General features: G+C 40.4%; 2 protein-coding genes across 6 annotated transcripts in view; one reads left to right on the top strand and one right to left on the bottom strand.

The window, feature by feature from the left end:
* Positions 1-3692, bottom strand: part of notch3 (notch receptor 3) — a 406903-nt gene extending 403211 nt beyond the window's left edge. For both annotated transcript variants that reach the window (XM_060854870.1, XM_060854872.1), the window contains exon 1: positions 3540-3692. The gene's annotated coding sequence lies outside the window, so the exon portion shown is untranslated. The remainder of the gene's footprint in view (positions 1-3539) is intronic.
* LOC132835801 (breast cancer anti-estrogen resistance protein 3 homolog) overlaps positions 1-13457 on the top strand; it is a 51667-nt gene that overhangs the window by 17717 nt on the left and 20493 nt on the right. The gene's annotated exons all lie outside the window — the stretch shown is intronic.

Here is a 13457-nt window from a genome sequence, read left to right as displayed (position 1 = left end):
CCGCAAGTTCAATTGGATAGGTGAGGGAGTCCATTTCCATTGGGATGCTATTATCTCCTGTGCTCTACCTGCCACAGTTTCTAATGACAAAGACAGTAGTACTGCCTGTTGGAAGATCAGTTGGGCTTCAGCAAGAGGGCACTTCTGTTTGGTTATGTCATTAGTCCCACTTATCAAACATGTCTGTCAGCATCTCATTCAGGGTTAGCCTAAAATCATGGCTTTGCTAGTCATCTCAGCCTTGTCAAAAATCCCGATACGATTTTCCCCAGTTCTCTAACAGCTAAAGAAAACCAGTAGCATCTCAAAGTTAGGGGAGGTTTGGTATCGCAAGATTCCTTAACTAACACTGTCAGCTCTTGAAAGGTTTCAGTGTCTGGTGCCTCTGGGGAAAGTTAAGCCCCTATAACTGAAATGACTGCAGGTCAACAAGCAGTTAGAAGGGTTACTCATTGCTTTTCATTTGCCCCAATGTCATTTGCCCAGAAAAAAAACATTGCATTTTTTTCTACATACTGGGCCTAGTCTTTGACTGCAGGATCAAACAAGTCAAGCTTTTCAAATAAAGGCATGATGCCAGAAATGTTTAACCCAACTCCAAGATAAGTGTTGCAAGCGAAAGTTCTTCAGGCATGTACTGTTTCCTCCCGTCGTCACCGAAGTAACTGCATAGAGGCTGGTATCCCATCACCAAGTCACCCTTTATTGACTTGTGCACAGTACACTGGTTGTGGCCAGCCAGCTTGGATCCCTTCCCCTGATCTGAGGAGATTCTATATCTCCTGTTAATTTTGATTTACACTGGCTATGTGGCCAGCCGGCTCAGAAATTCGTTCTTTAAAAAAAACAGTAACACACTGGGCTGTGTAACCAGCCAGTTCAGGGATCAGTTACTGAGTACAACAGTAACACACTGGGCTGTGTGGTCAGTCAGTTCAGGGATCAGTTACTGAGTACAACAGTAACACACTGGGCTGTGTGGTCAGCCAGTTCAGGGATCAGTTACTGAGTATAACAGTAACACACTGGGCTGTGTGACCAGCCAGTTCAGGGATCAGTTACTGAGTACAACAGTAACATACAGGGCTGTGTGGTCAGCCAGTTCAGGGATCAGTTACTGAGTACAACAGTAACACACTGGGCTGTGTGACCAGCAAGTTCAGGGATCAGTCACTGAGTACAACAGTAACACACTGGGTTGTAGCTAGCCAGCTCAGAGTCAATCCGCCTGAACTGAGGAGATTCCTAAACTCCTGTTTATTTTTTAAAAATTCATAGTTAAACAAAACTAATTGAACAACAGTAACAATACGCAAAAGAAATAGGGACACACCCATAAAGTGCCTGAAATTTCATTAAAAAAACTGCACTACATAAAATACATGCAGAATTTTATCACCTGTTAGTATTGGTCATGTAGGGCTTTCCTGATTGGCCCAGGTTAACAACCCCAATCAAAGATCTCATCGTCAACTAGATCGAGATGGTTCAAATCAGTATAGGCTTCAAGTTCCATAATAAAAATTTAGGCATGTACTGTCACAAACTCATCCAATTTTCCCAAGAGTTCCCCTTAACCCTTCCATCTATCCCAGCTCTCACCATAGGGTAAGATAGCCCTGATAACCTGACGCTCACTGTCAGCCTCTGGGCCACGCAATTTGTCCCCATTCCCCACAAACCTCCTACCCAAAAGATGGCCAAAGGGATGGGGACACAATGGAGGAGGTGCAAATTCAGTTTACTATATTAGGATGATCACATTTTCTGAATTGAATTCAGTTGACACAGAATGGAGCCTAGCAAATTGGCCGAGAAGGATAACATAGTTTAAGGTGCATCTTGGGGCAAAATCCTTTTGGCATACTATATATTCTAACAGTACTACATATAAATAAAAATGCAAAACAAATATGCACATAATTACTACTGATATGATGTCACACTGTTGTTACGGGATCAGAATTCACTTATAAATAAAACAATAAACTGTTCAGGAAGTTAGGCTGAAGATAACCTAGTCAGTGATGGCTGAACTTTGCCTGAGGAAATCTGCAACAGAATTTGAACTAGCATGTACTGCTTTATGTTAGATGCTACCTTTATGCTATTTTATCGGTGTCCTGCCTCCATTTAATTTGGAAACTACAAACCAGCACAATGAACATAATACAGATGTTTCTCTTTGGGTTGGTCATCAATCCAGGAAATACCTTCGAAGTTGGCTGTAAATGCAGCAATTACATGTTTCTGACCATTCCAAATCACTAACATTGAATCTCAAATTGTGCCTGTGTTCTGTATCGTATACATCATATCTGTATTCAGTCAATGTTGTAGCTATGGCAACTGCTGTACTGCTGCACCATTTGTGTTATCGTTAACGGCAATAGTAGCAAGAATAGAAGTATGCTGGGTATTTCTCTCCAAATATGCATTTATTATTAATGAGACGTCTAGTAGATATCTTTTTCCGTCGTGACCTACAGTACATACCTATACCTTATTCAATAATTAGTAGGCATGTTTCAACATGAAAATTTGTAAAAATGGAAATTTGGGAATGAGCTTTATGAATTGGGAATTATTCTATCGACATTATCTATCTTGGGGTGCTACATCTCTTGAAGTGGTCACTGGTAAAAATGGACATATCCTCACCCCAGAATGATTGTCAGCTCATATCTTTCAGGATATATCAAACAGCTGGAGCTACTTTCTCTAGAAAGGAGAAGACAGAAGTTTTAGCTATTGTATAGGTTGTTAAACTTATGAATGAGTTTGATTAGATAGAAGTTGAGAAGATGTTGCCCCTGCAAATGGTACAAGAGTAGGAACCAGAAATATAATTTAATGAGTAAAATTCTCATTGAGAATTAAAGAGAAACTCCATCCCCTTCTCCCCCTGCCCCACCCAGCAAGTGTTTAGAATGTGGAAGCATAGCTACATGTATTTAAGGTGAAGCTAGATGAATTTAAGGGAGAAAGGAATGGAAAGGTATGCTGAGAGAGATTGGACAAAGGACGATGGAAGGTGGTTCATATGGTGCACTAAACCCAGTGTGGAGCCCCTGGGCAAACTGAACTATTTATATGCTGTAAATTCTTTGTAATGCTTTATAAATTAGGTCTGGCACCTGGGGAATTGAAGGGATTTCATTCTCTATGTCAGGAAGTGCTGATATGAAATGCAACACCCCCTGCTGCTGCTGCTACAGCTTCAGTCAGCTCAAGGGCTAAACCTGAGAATTTCCTGTTTTTAAAGATTTAAGCTTTTTTCCTCTTTGCAACTATCTGGCAGAGCAACATGATTTGAAAATGCTTCCTTCTTTGTATGAAAATTTCTAAACACTTATAGTTAGCATATTTTGTAAAGCAAATCAAGGGAAAACTAAAGTTTATGTGCTTGTTGCTATGCCAACTGAAACAATCAAATAATTCCTTCTGTCCAGTGGTACTTTACATCCTCACAATTCAATGCATTCGGGTGAAGAATTTAAACCTTGATAATATGTACTTTTTTTTAATTTCGTACTTACATTTACTGGCTTGTGTCTCTTAATTCCATTCAAAGAACATTCCAAAATCCATACTGGTACCTTTTCCCTCAGTAACTGATGAACGAATGCAAAATTAAGAGGTCCCTAATCAGCCCTGATTCCAGAATACGTCCATGAGGTCCTGCCAGCTACAATCAAAACCCTTTAACTCAGGTCAGGTGCTGTTTAACCAAGGCTGCCTAATTCTTGCCTCGTTTAGACTTGCAGATAACTCAGCTTTGATTATCTGGTTGTTTTTAAGGAATTCTTGTGAGCCAACTATGAATGGCATGTGGGACAATGTATTAACACGTTGCCTCCAACCCTTTTGAGTTTCAGGATACCAAAGCAACTAATTCCATCCCTAGACTATCAAAGAATTTTTTAAAAAATCTTTACTAAAGCAAAATGAAATCTTATCAAGATTGTTGTCCTTGCACACAACAAAGTAAAAATAGCATGTAACTTGTTTCTCTATACAGAAGTGTCTGCATAATACTCATCTGTGAAACTAGAGCAACAACAATGCAGTAAATGCCAGAACTGCTTTAATATATCTATCAACTCTCCAGCAGGTTTTTCTAAAGGTAAAAGCTCTGTAAATTGTACAGGGTTTATTCAGAACACAATCATTATTATTGTAACTTGCATTTTCAAAGTCAAAAGATCATTGTTCGGACATTAGTTGGAGCAATCTGTTCAGGTGAGGAGGAATGCGACAGATACCTGAAGGTGCTGAAGGACGCCCTTGTTCGACCAGGGTATGATTCTCAACTTATCGATCGTCAGTTACGACGTGCTACAGCAAGAAACTGTAATGACCTCCTCAGGAGATAGACACGGGATGCAACCGATAGGGTGCCCTTTGATATCCATAACTTCCTGGGAGCGGAGAAACTGCGCCATGATCTTCACAGCCTGCAATACATTATCAATGAGGATGAGCACCTAGCCAATACCTTCCACGTGCCTCCACTTCTCGCCTTTAAACCACCACCAAACCTTAAGCAGCCCAGCGTTCAGTACAACATCGACCACAACACTGAACAACACTGTCATGGCAACCACTGCAAGACATGTCAGATGTTGACATGGATGCCACCATTACATGTGGGGACACCACCCACCATTTACGTGGCAGATACTTCTAAGACTCGGCCAATGTTACCTATCTCACACGCTGCAGCATTGATGAGACCACACAGATGCTATGAATGGACACCATGCAGCAATCACCAGACCAGGGATGTTCGCTCTCAGTCAGGGAACACGTAGCGATCAGGGAGATTTGACCTCGGATCTTCGGGTGACCATCCTCCAAGGTGGACTTCAGGACATGCAACAACGCAGAGTGGCCAAGCAGAGACTGATAGCCAAGTTTGGTGCCCATGTGGACGGCCTCAAACGGGACCTTGGGTTCATGTCACACTACACCACACACACACACACACTTATATACTTACATACTCACGCAGATCCTCTCTCAAACACATGCTCACTCCCATACACAGACATACATCTCCCACACTCGCACCGTCTCACAGGCTTATACTCCATCACATTCATGCACACACACACACAAACACACATTCATGCACACTCACATTCACATGCGCACACACACTCTCTCTCTCTGACTCTGTCTCTCTCTCTCCCTCTCTCTAGCATACACACATACACACACACATACACACACACACACACACACACACACATATAAGTCTATGGGGTGAATTTAAATTTGCAGAATTGTATTTGCAGACACATTGTATTTTGCTCAAAAAGCATATCATCTTAAGGCAGTCAATGCAAGCAGTCAATCCATGTAACATTTTTAAAATTCCTACGTTGGAAATAGAACCAGTCTGACTCAAGGTTGGATACAGACAGACTCTAACCTCATACGTTTAATGCATTGTCTGAGCTGAGATGTCACCTATTTTTATAAAACCTTAAGTTATCTTGAGAACATGACGAGGAAGAAATTGTGGAATTTACATATTAATGAACCAAAACCTGCAACTCATTCTAAAAGATGAAAGACTTAACAGCAATCTAGGTTTGTTCAATATATGGTTTCAGTTGCATGACACTGATCTTTTGCTATAAATTCCAAATCTTACGACCCTGCTCCACAGCTACCTGATGAAGGAGTAGCACTCCAAAAACTAGTACTTTCAAATAAACCTATTGGACTATAACCTGGTGTTGTGTGATTTTTAACTTTGTCCACACCAGTCCAACACTTGCACATCCATATCTTAGTTGGAGCAACAGGGTTCCAGAAGAGAGGGGTGGATGCTGGTTTGGGGAGTGGGGAAGGGACACCCAGATGCATCCACTACTTAAATTTTCCTGGTATAGACTTACCTGCAATCCTGACTAGATAGGATATGTCTGCTGGTCTTTTCTTCCATTAGCAACAAAAACAGAAATGTGAAATGGACAGTGAAAAATAACAACCACTTCATGTTCTATGAATAGTCATTTCAGATTGCCCATGGCTTTGATCTTGGTCATTTGAAATATGAGCTTTACATACAGAAGCATATCACTACCCAATGGACAGTGTACTATCCTGTTGCTAAATTAGACCTAGCCAGTCCGATTGTGGCTGTAGGTCACATCTTGAGGTCATCTTGACTGGACAGTAAAGATCTTATGATACTCCTTCAAAGAGAAAATAATTATCGCATTATGTTATGTTAACTAATTACAGGTGTCAATCAGCTTAAATACCTTCTCAGCCTCAATGGAGTCAGTCACTTCCAGAAACAGTCTGAACTATTCATAGCTGCTCTGGTTCTGCACTAGATACACAGATTACTTAGATCTATTAGTAAAGTATAAAGGGTGAGGGAATTGTTCGCAGTTACAGCTAAATGACAAGAATATAAAAGGGGAAAAGTTTTGCTACAGCTGCCAAAGCTCTAATTAGACCACACATGAGAAATTGTGTACATTCTGGGAATACACCTGAGAAAGTACATTTTGATTTGGATTGTTGATTTGTGAGGAAAGGATCCTGACATTTGTTATTGCTCCTTGTCTGAGTCTAAAGACAATTTCAAGATCAAAGAGCTATTCTCTTAATTTCCTCACCAAAGAATGTATGACATCATTAGATTAGGTGGATCTTAATGTAATCTCCAAGATTATCCCTTTCCGTCCATCACCTTATATAAAATCTTTCCCCAAGCTTTATTGGCCCCAAAGTTGCATCTACATATTCATCTATAATCACATTTTATCCTATTCCATTGCCCCCAAGTCTTTGATTTCACAAATTCAGGTGATATGGAGGTTTCACAATTCTTCCATCAGAAATTCTCTTTGGAATTGGAAGATTAGTAAATGTTTGGCTTGAGAACTGTTGGCCTTAACTGTGATTTTGGCTTTGCTCTTAAGAGTGTCTTTCCACTGGACAGCTTTCAATCTCTTGGATGTCCTTTGAAGAAGACATTGTTCCGTTAATCCAGATGCTTGGTCCATTATCATCTCTTAAGGACAATTGATCTCCTGAATTTCTTTCATAGAGGAACTCTTTTCCTGCTGAATCGACTAGTTGCCCCAAAATTATAACTGGGGAACCTTTAATCTAATGAAAGAGATTAATCTCATGCTGCTTGGAAGAAACGTGTATTTTCTTTATGCAGTACCCTATACTTCTGAGATAGGTCATTTCTTCATTTTGACCATATCCTGAATCTGTGAACATTGGACTTGCTTTCATGGAGTTGTATGCAGCTCATCTTAATTTTGAGCAAGCAAATCTTTATTTTCAATTTGCTAATGTTAAAGTATGTAAACTGCTCACTTAAATCTATTGATTAGTTTGAACTTTCTCATTCACCCTCTGTGGTCATTGAATTAACATGCCAGACATTTCCCCCTCCTCAGTCATGGTACTGGAGAACGGCTGCTTAGCATTATTTTGGTCATTGATGCTGATAATTCTGCTTTGAAAGACAATAAATTGAAATGTCCCACTTGAGTATGTCATCTCAACATTTGACATCAAATTCAAACCTATAATAACTGTGTGTTTTGTAGACAGTTTTACTGTCACAACAACTTCAGTGAAAAAATTTCTTAATTGACTCAATGGGATTGTACTGTCAATCTTTGCTCCTGCTCATGAAATATGCTGATTTGTGTCATCTGAAGGTTCTTCAGTGATCATAGGAATGGAAAACATTTCCACCACTCCTGCATAGTTGCAAATTTCCTTCCTGTTGACAGCATGGAACAATTCTATTATGCCAACATAGGTAATGTCAAAACGTTCTTTCTCACAAATCTCTGGAGTAGTGAGTTCCAGACATTTACAACCTTCTTGGAGAAGAGGTGCCTTCAAACCTTAGTTGTAAATGAGTGTCCTCTTATTCTGATGCTGTGCCGCTAATTTGAGATTCTCCTTCTAGTGGAAACATGAGCTCAGCATCTAAATTGTCAGAATCTTGTCTTCAATAAGATCACTCCTTGTTTTTGTACACTTTAATAAATAAAGGCCAAATAAACTGCTAAATTGCTCTCGATAAGTCAATCCCATCATCCTAGGTATCAGCTGAGTGAATCACTTTTGAAATTTTCCAATTCCAGTACATCCTTTGTTAAATATGGGGATCAAAATTACATATTCCAAGTATGGCCTCACCATCTGCCTGTACAGCTGTTACTGCTGTATAGTTGTTACAGGATATTCCTATTTTTAAATTCCAATCCTCCAGCAACAAAGGCCAAAATTCAGTTTGCTTTCATAATTCTTCTGCATTTGCATGCTCAGTTTTTTTGTGTTGCATACACATGAACCACCCAGATCTCTTGGTGCTGCATTTCTCTCCAGAAGTGGTCCTGCCTTTTGATTCTTCCTGCCACAGAGCATGACCTCACAATTTCCTACACTAACTTCCAGTGCCAGTCTTTTTGCCCACTCAGTCAATCTATCTATAATCCTTACAGATTCCTTGGGTCCTCACTGCAACATGTACTCCTACCTGTTTTTGTATTGTCAGCAAAATTGGATACATCATAGTCAACTCTTCCTCTAGGTCTTTAATATAGTGCATAATTTATAATTTTACAGTATTGTGAATACTATCCCCTTGAAGATCCTTAACTACAAGATTACTTATTAATCCTACCTCATTGCCCATTACTAGATCAATAATGGTCTGTATTATTTTCCTTCAAAAGCCTTTTTCATATAACTTCACGACTTACTTTTGCATTTTTGCAGTCAAAAGAGTTTCCCACATTAAGTAGCCGAAATGGAGCCTTTGTATCTTCTCAAGGCAAAATAAATGATTTCCAGCTTTTCACGATTTAATACATATTGTAAACCTTTCTCATGATTTCCTGAAATTAAGCCTTATGCCCACAGCTCAGTAAACTCTTTCTACCATAATTATGGTTTAAGTTATGGATTGCACGTTCCATCTTAGCCTCAGAAGTCTTCTACTACCTTCTTCTGTTAGTATCACTGTGCTTTAACTTTTAACATTGCCCATTTTGTCATCTTAACTCTGCTATGTTTTGAGTGTAGTCAAGAATGTGGTGCTGGAAAAGCGCAGCAGGTCAGGCAGCATTTGAGGAGCAAGAGAATCGACGTTTCGGGAAAGAGCCCTTCATCAGGAAGGGCTTTTGCTCCTCGGATGCTGCCTGACCTGCTGTGTTTCTCCAGCACCACACTCTCAACCCTGATCTCCAGCATCTGCAGTCTGAACTTTCTCCCTGTGTTTTGAATGTGGCTGTCTTCTTTAAACTGTTTCCCACTATCCGCCTTTAATACTAGGCAACTCATGTGGGGATAATTTCGTGAACACTGATGCCAAGATTTTAAGAGCTAGAATGATTAAAGGCATCCTGTATTCCAATATGCAATATAAACAAGCTGTTCTTCATTTGTGAAATTTTGTGACTGGCTACTTGACTATTATATGCATTACATCCAGCCCAGTCTTCTTTCTCTGATGGGCCACGTGCTTTTGCTTTCCAGGAAAGTGACTGGAACTCGCTCAATTATGTCTAGTCTCAAGCCACCAGGCTGAATTGTATGCCCCTTCATTGCTGCTCAAACATGGACCACCTAAGTCAAAACGAGTTATCAATCATCTGATGTTGTGGTCTGTGTGGTTCAGTACTATCCCACACAAAGCACCTTCCTATTAATCATTGGCGGAACGCTGCTGCATTATACTTAAACTTACTAATTGACTGCAAGCGAAGAGAGACAAAAATTGTTTAGGGATAGTCAGCATGGTTTTGTGTGAAAAAAATTATGTCTCACAACCTTGATTGAGTTTTTTGAGGAAGTTACCAAAAACATTGACGATGGCAGAGCAGTAGATGTTGTTTATTTGGATGTTAGTAAAGCCTTTAACAAGATTCTGCGTGGTAGACTAATTAGTAAAGGTAGGTCACATAGGATTCCAGGTGAGATTGCCAATTGGATTAACAGCAGGAGACAGAGTGTAATGGTGGAAGGTTGCTTTTCGGCCTGGATGTCTCCGACTGGCGGTGTTCCACAGGGATCAGTTGTGGGTCCTCTTTTGTTCGTCATTTATATAAATGATTTGGATGAGAATATAGAAGGCATAGTTAGGGAGTTGGTGAATGACACCAAAATTGGTAGCATAGTAGGCAGTGAAGAAGGTTTTCTAAGATTACAAAGGGATCTTGACCAAGTGGGTCAATGGACTGAAAAAGTGGAGTTCAATCTGGATAAATGTGAAGTATTGCATTTTGGTACAGCATACAAGTTTAGAACTTATACAATTATTGGAAGATCTTTGGGTGGTGTTGTAGAACAGGAGGCCTAGGGGTACAGGGATATGATTCTTTAAAGTTTTATGTCACATATAGACAGCAAGGTTAAAAAAGGCATTTGGCGGGTTTGCCTTCGGCCTTTTGAGTATAGGAGTTGGGATGTTATGTTAAGGTTGTACAGGACAATGGTGAGGCCTGTTCTGGAATACCATGTCCAGTTCTCGTCACCCAGTTATAGGAAGACTATTAACAAGCTGGAGAGGGTTCAGAAGAGATTTACCAGGATGTTGCCAGGTATTGAAGATTTGAGTTATAAAGAAAGGCTGGATAGGCTGGGACTTTTTTCACTGGAGCTTGGGAGGTTGAAAGGCGATCTGCTAGATATTTATGAAATAATGAGACATATCGTTATAGTCGATGGTAGTTGCGTTTTCCCTAAGATGGAGATTTTCAAGACTGGGGGCATGTTTTTGAGGTGTGAGGAGAGAGCTTTAAAAAAGACATGAGAGGCAAATCTTTTACATAGAGGGTGGTTCGCGTGTGGAATGTACTTCCTGAGGAAGTGGTGGATATGGGTACACTTACAATGTTCAAAAGACATTTCGATAAGTACATGAATATGAAAAGTTTGGAGGGATATGGGCCAAAAGCAGGCAGGTGGGACTAGTTTAGTTTTGGATTATGTTTGGCATGGACTGGTTGGACCAAAGGGTCTGTTTCTTTGCTGTATGACTCTATGACTCTTTTAAAGGTAAGATGAAAGGGTAATACTTGGATATATTTCAGACACATTTTCCCCTCCTCACCTGAGCTGCACAACTCTCCTCTGCTTAAGCTGCCACTGGAAATGGCTGCTACCCCTACGAGACATATTACATGTTTATTTGAGTGCAGTGTTGGAAAGTGAGGCACAGTAAATCATTATCAGATGCATCAGCATTGTTAGCCAATGCCTGCTGTCATATCCTAATGCATTACCAGAGTTTCCAGGAAAGGGTGGGCCCAATAATTCACTGTGGAGTCATCACATTCTTCCCTTGTGTCTCTGAGTGACACAGTCCTGAATGTGCTGTGGTGTAAAGGACTTTTAAAGTTCACCGCTGGAACACTATTTGGTTTGAGTGGCAAAGCAGTAAACTGAACTCCTGGTGTTGACCTCCGTTGTTTTTGTGATAATTTCCCATTAGATAATGTTTGGGAACATGGAAGTGCAATATCTGACGATTTGCCAAATGTGATAATAACATCACAGGTCCTATACAGGTTTTATTGAACATTGATAATATCTGTTCAGTGCACCAGTTAGTGTAACCTGATGACAGCTCCTAAAAACATCAAAAATTGATTCCTCCATTGCCACCAGAACCACCAAGGTTGGGACTTGTATTTTTTTGAGAAAGCAAGAAGGACCAAGCAATTGTGTTTACCGGCTTGGAGTGTGGTATTTATGTTACTGAACTTATAATACAATTTGATGCAAGTTCAAATCCCACCGTGGTATTTTGGAAATAAAAAGTTGGCATTAATGACATTCTAAAGATGGTCAGAAAAATCCATCTTGCTCACTAGTGAGCTTTAAGGAAGGAAACTTGTCACCCTTACCGTGTAAGTCCGTATATGTGACTGCAATCCCACATCAATGCAAGTGACTTGGCCCTATGTTGTGGCCAGGTGAGCTGCTCAGTAGTATCAAAGAGAAGCCCCATCATCGCCTTTTCAAGAGATGGACAATAAATACCCGCCTTACCAATAATATCTAAGTACCAGGAACGATGAATAAAAAAAATCCCAGTGTGGCAATATCGTGGAAGAAGGTTTGATTGGATGACTAGAAAATGGGCAGCCTTTAAAAATAAGATAATGAGAGTCCAGAGACAATATGTTCCTGTTAGGGTGAAGGGCAAGGCTGGTAGGTGTAGGGAATGCTGGATGACTAGAGAAATTGAGGTTTTTTTTCAATAAGAAGGCAGCATATGTCAGGTATAGAGAGCAGAGATTGAGTGAATCCGTAGAACAGTAAAGGCAGGAGGAGTATACTTAAAAGGGAAGTCAGGATGGCAAAAAGGGGGCATGCAATAGTTTTGCCAAATAGTGTTAAGGAGAATATAAAGTGATTCTACAAATAGTTTAAGGACAAAAGAGTAACCAGAGAGAGAATAGGGCCCCATAAAGATCAGCAAGGCTGCCGATGTGTGAAACCACAGGAGATGGGGGAGATACTAAATGAGTATTTTGCATCAGTGTTTACTGTGGAGAAGGATAGGGAATGTGGGGAAATTAATAGTGACATCTTGAAAAATGTTCATATTTTAGAGGAGAAGGTGATGGACATCTTAAAATGTATAAAGGTGGATAAATCTCCAGAACCTGATAAGGTGTACCCTAGAACTCCGTGGGAAGCTAGGGAAGTAATTACTGAGCCCCTTGCAGAAGGCATTTGTATCATTGATAGTCACAGGTGGAATGCTGGAACACTGGAGGTTGACTAACGTGGTGCCACTATTAAGAAAAGTGGTAAGGAAAAACCATGGAATTATTCACCGGTGAGCTTGACATCAGTGGTGGACAAGTTATTGGAGGGAATCTTGAGGGCCAGTATTTATATGTATTTGGAAAAGCTAGAACTGATTAGCGATAGTCAACATGGCTTTGTGCGTGGGAAATCATGTCTCACTCACTTGATTGAGTTTTAGAAGAAGTAATGAAGAGCATTGATGAGCGCAGTGTAGTGGATGTGATCTGTATGGACTTCAGTAAGGCATTCAACAAGGTTCCTCATGGTAGACTGGTTAGCAAGGTTAGATCACATGGAATACAGGGAGAACTAAGTACTTGGATATAGAACTGGCTCAAAGGTAGAAGACAGAGGCTGGTGGTGGAGGGCTGATTTTCATATTGGAGGCCTGTGAGCAGTGAGGTGCCACAAGAACTGGTGCGGGGTCCACTGCTTATTGTCATTTATAAAAATAATTTGGATGTGAATATAGGAGGTATAGTTAGTAAGTTTGCAGGTGACACCAAAATTGAAGTTGTAATGGACAATGAAGAAGGCTACCTCAGCGTACAATGGGATCTTGATCAGATGGGCCAGTGGGCCAAGGAGTGGCAGATGTGAGGTGCTGCATTTTGGAAAGGCAGATTAGGGCAGGA

Source organism: Hemiscyllium ocellatum, chromosome 45, assembly GCF_020745735.1.
Source record: "Hemiscyllium ocellatum isolate sHemOce1 chromosome 45, sHemOce1.pat.X.cur, whole genome shotgun sequence".
NCBI lineage: Eukaryota > Metazoa > Chordata > Chondrichthyes > Orectolobiformes > Hemiscylliidae > Hemiscyllium > Hemiscyllium ocellatum.
The sequence above is the reverse complement of the archived record's forward strand: the minus strand, read 5'-3'. Positions and strand labels throughout refer to the sequence as shown.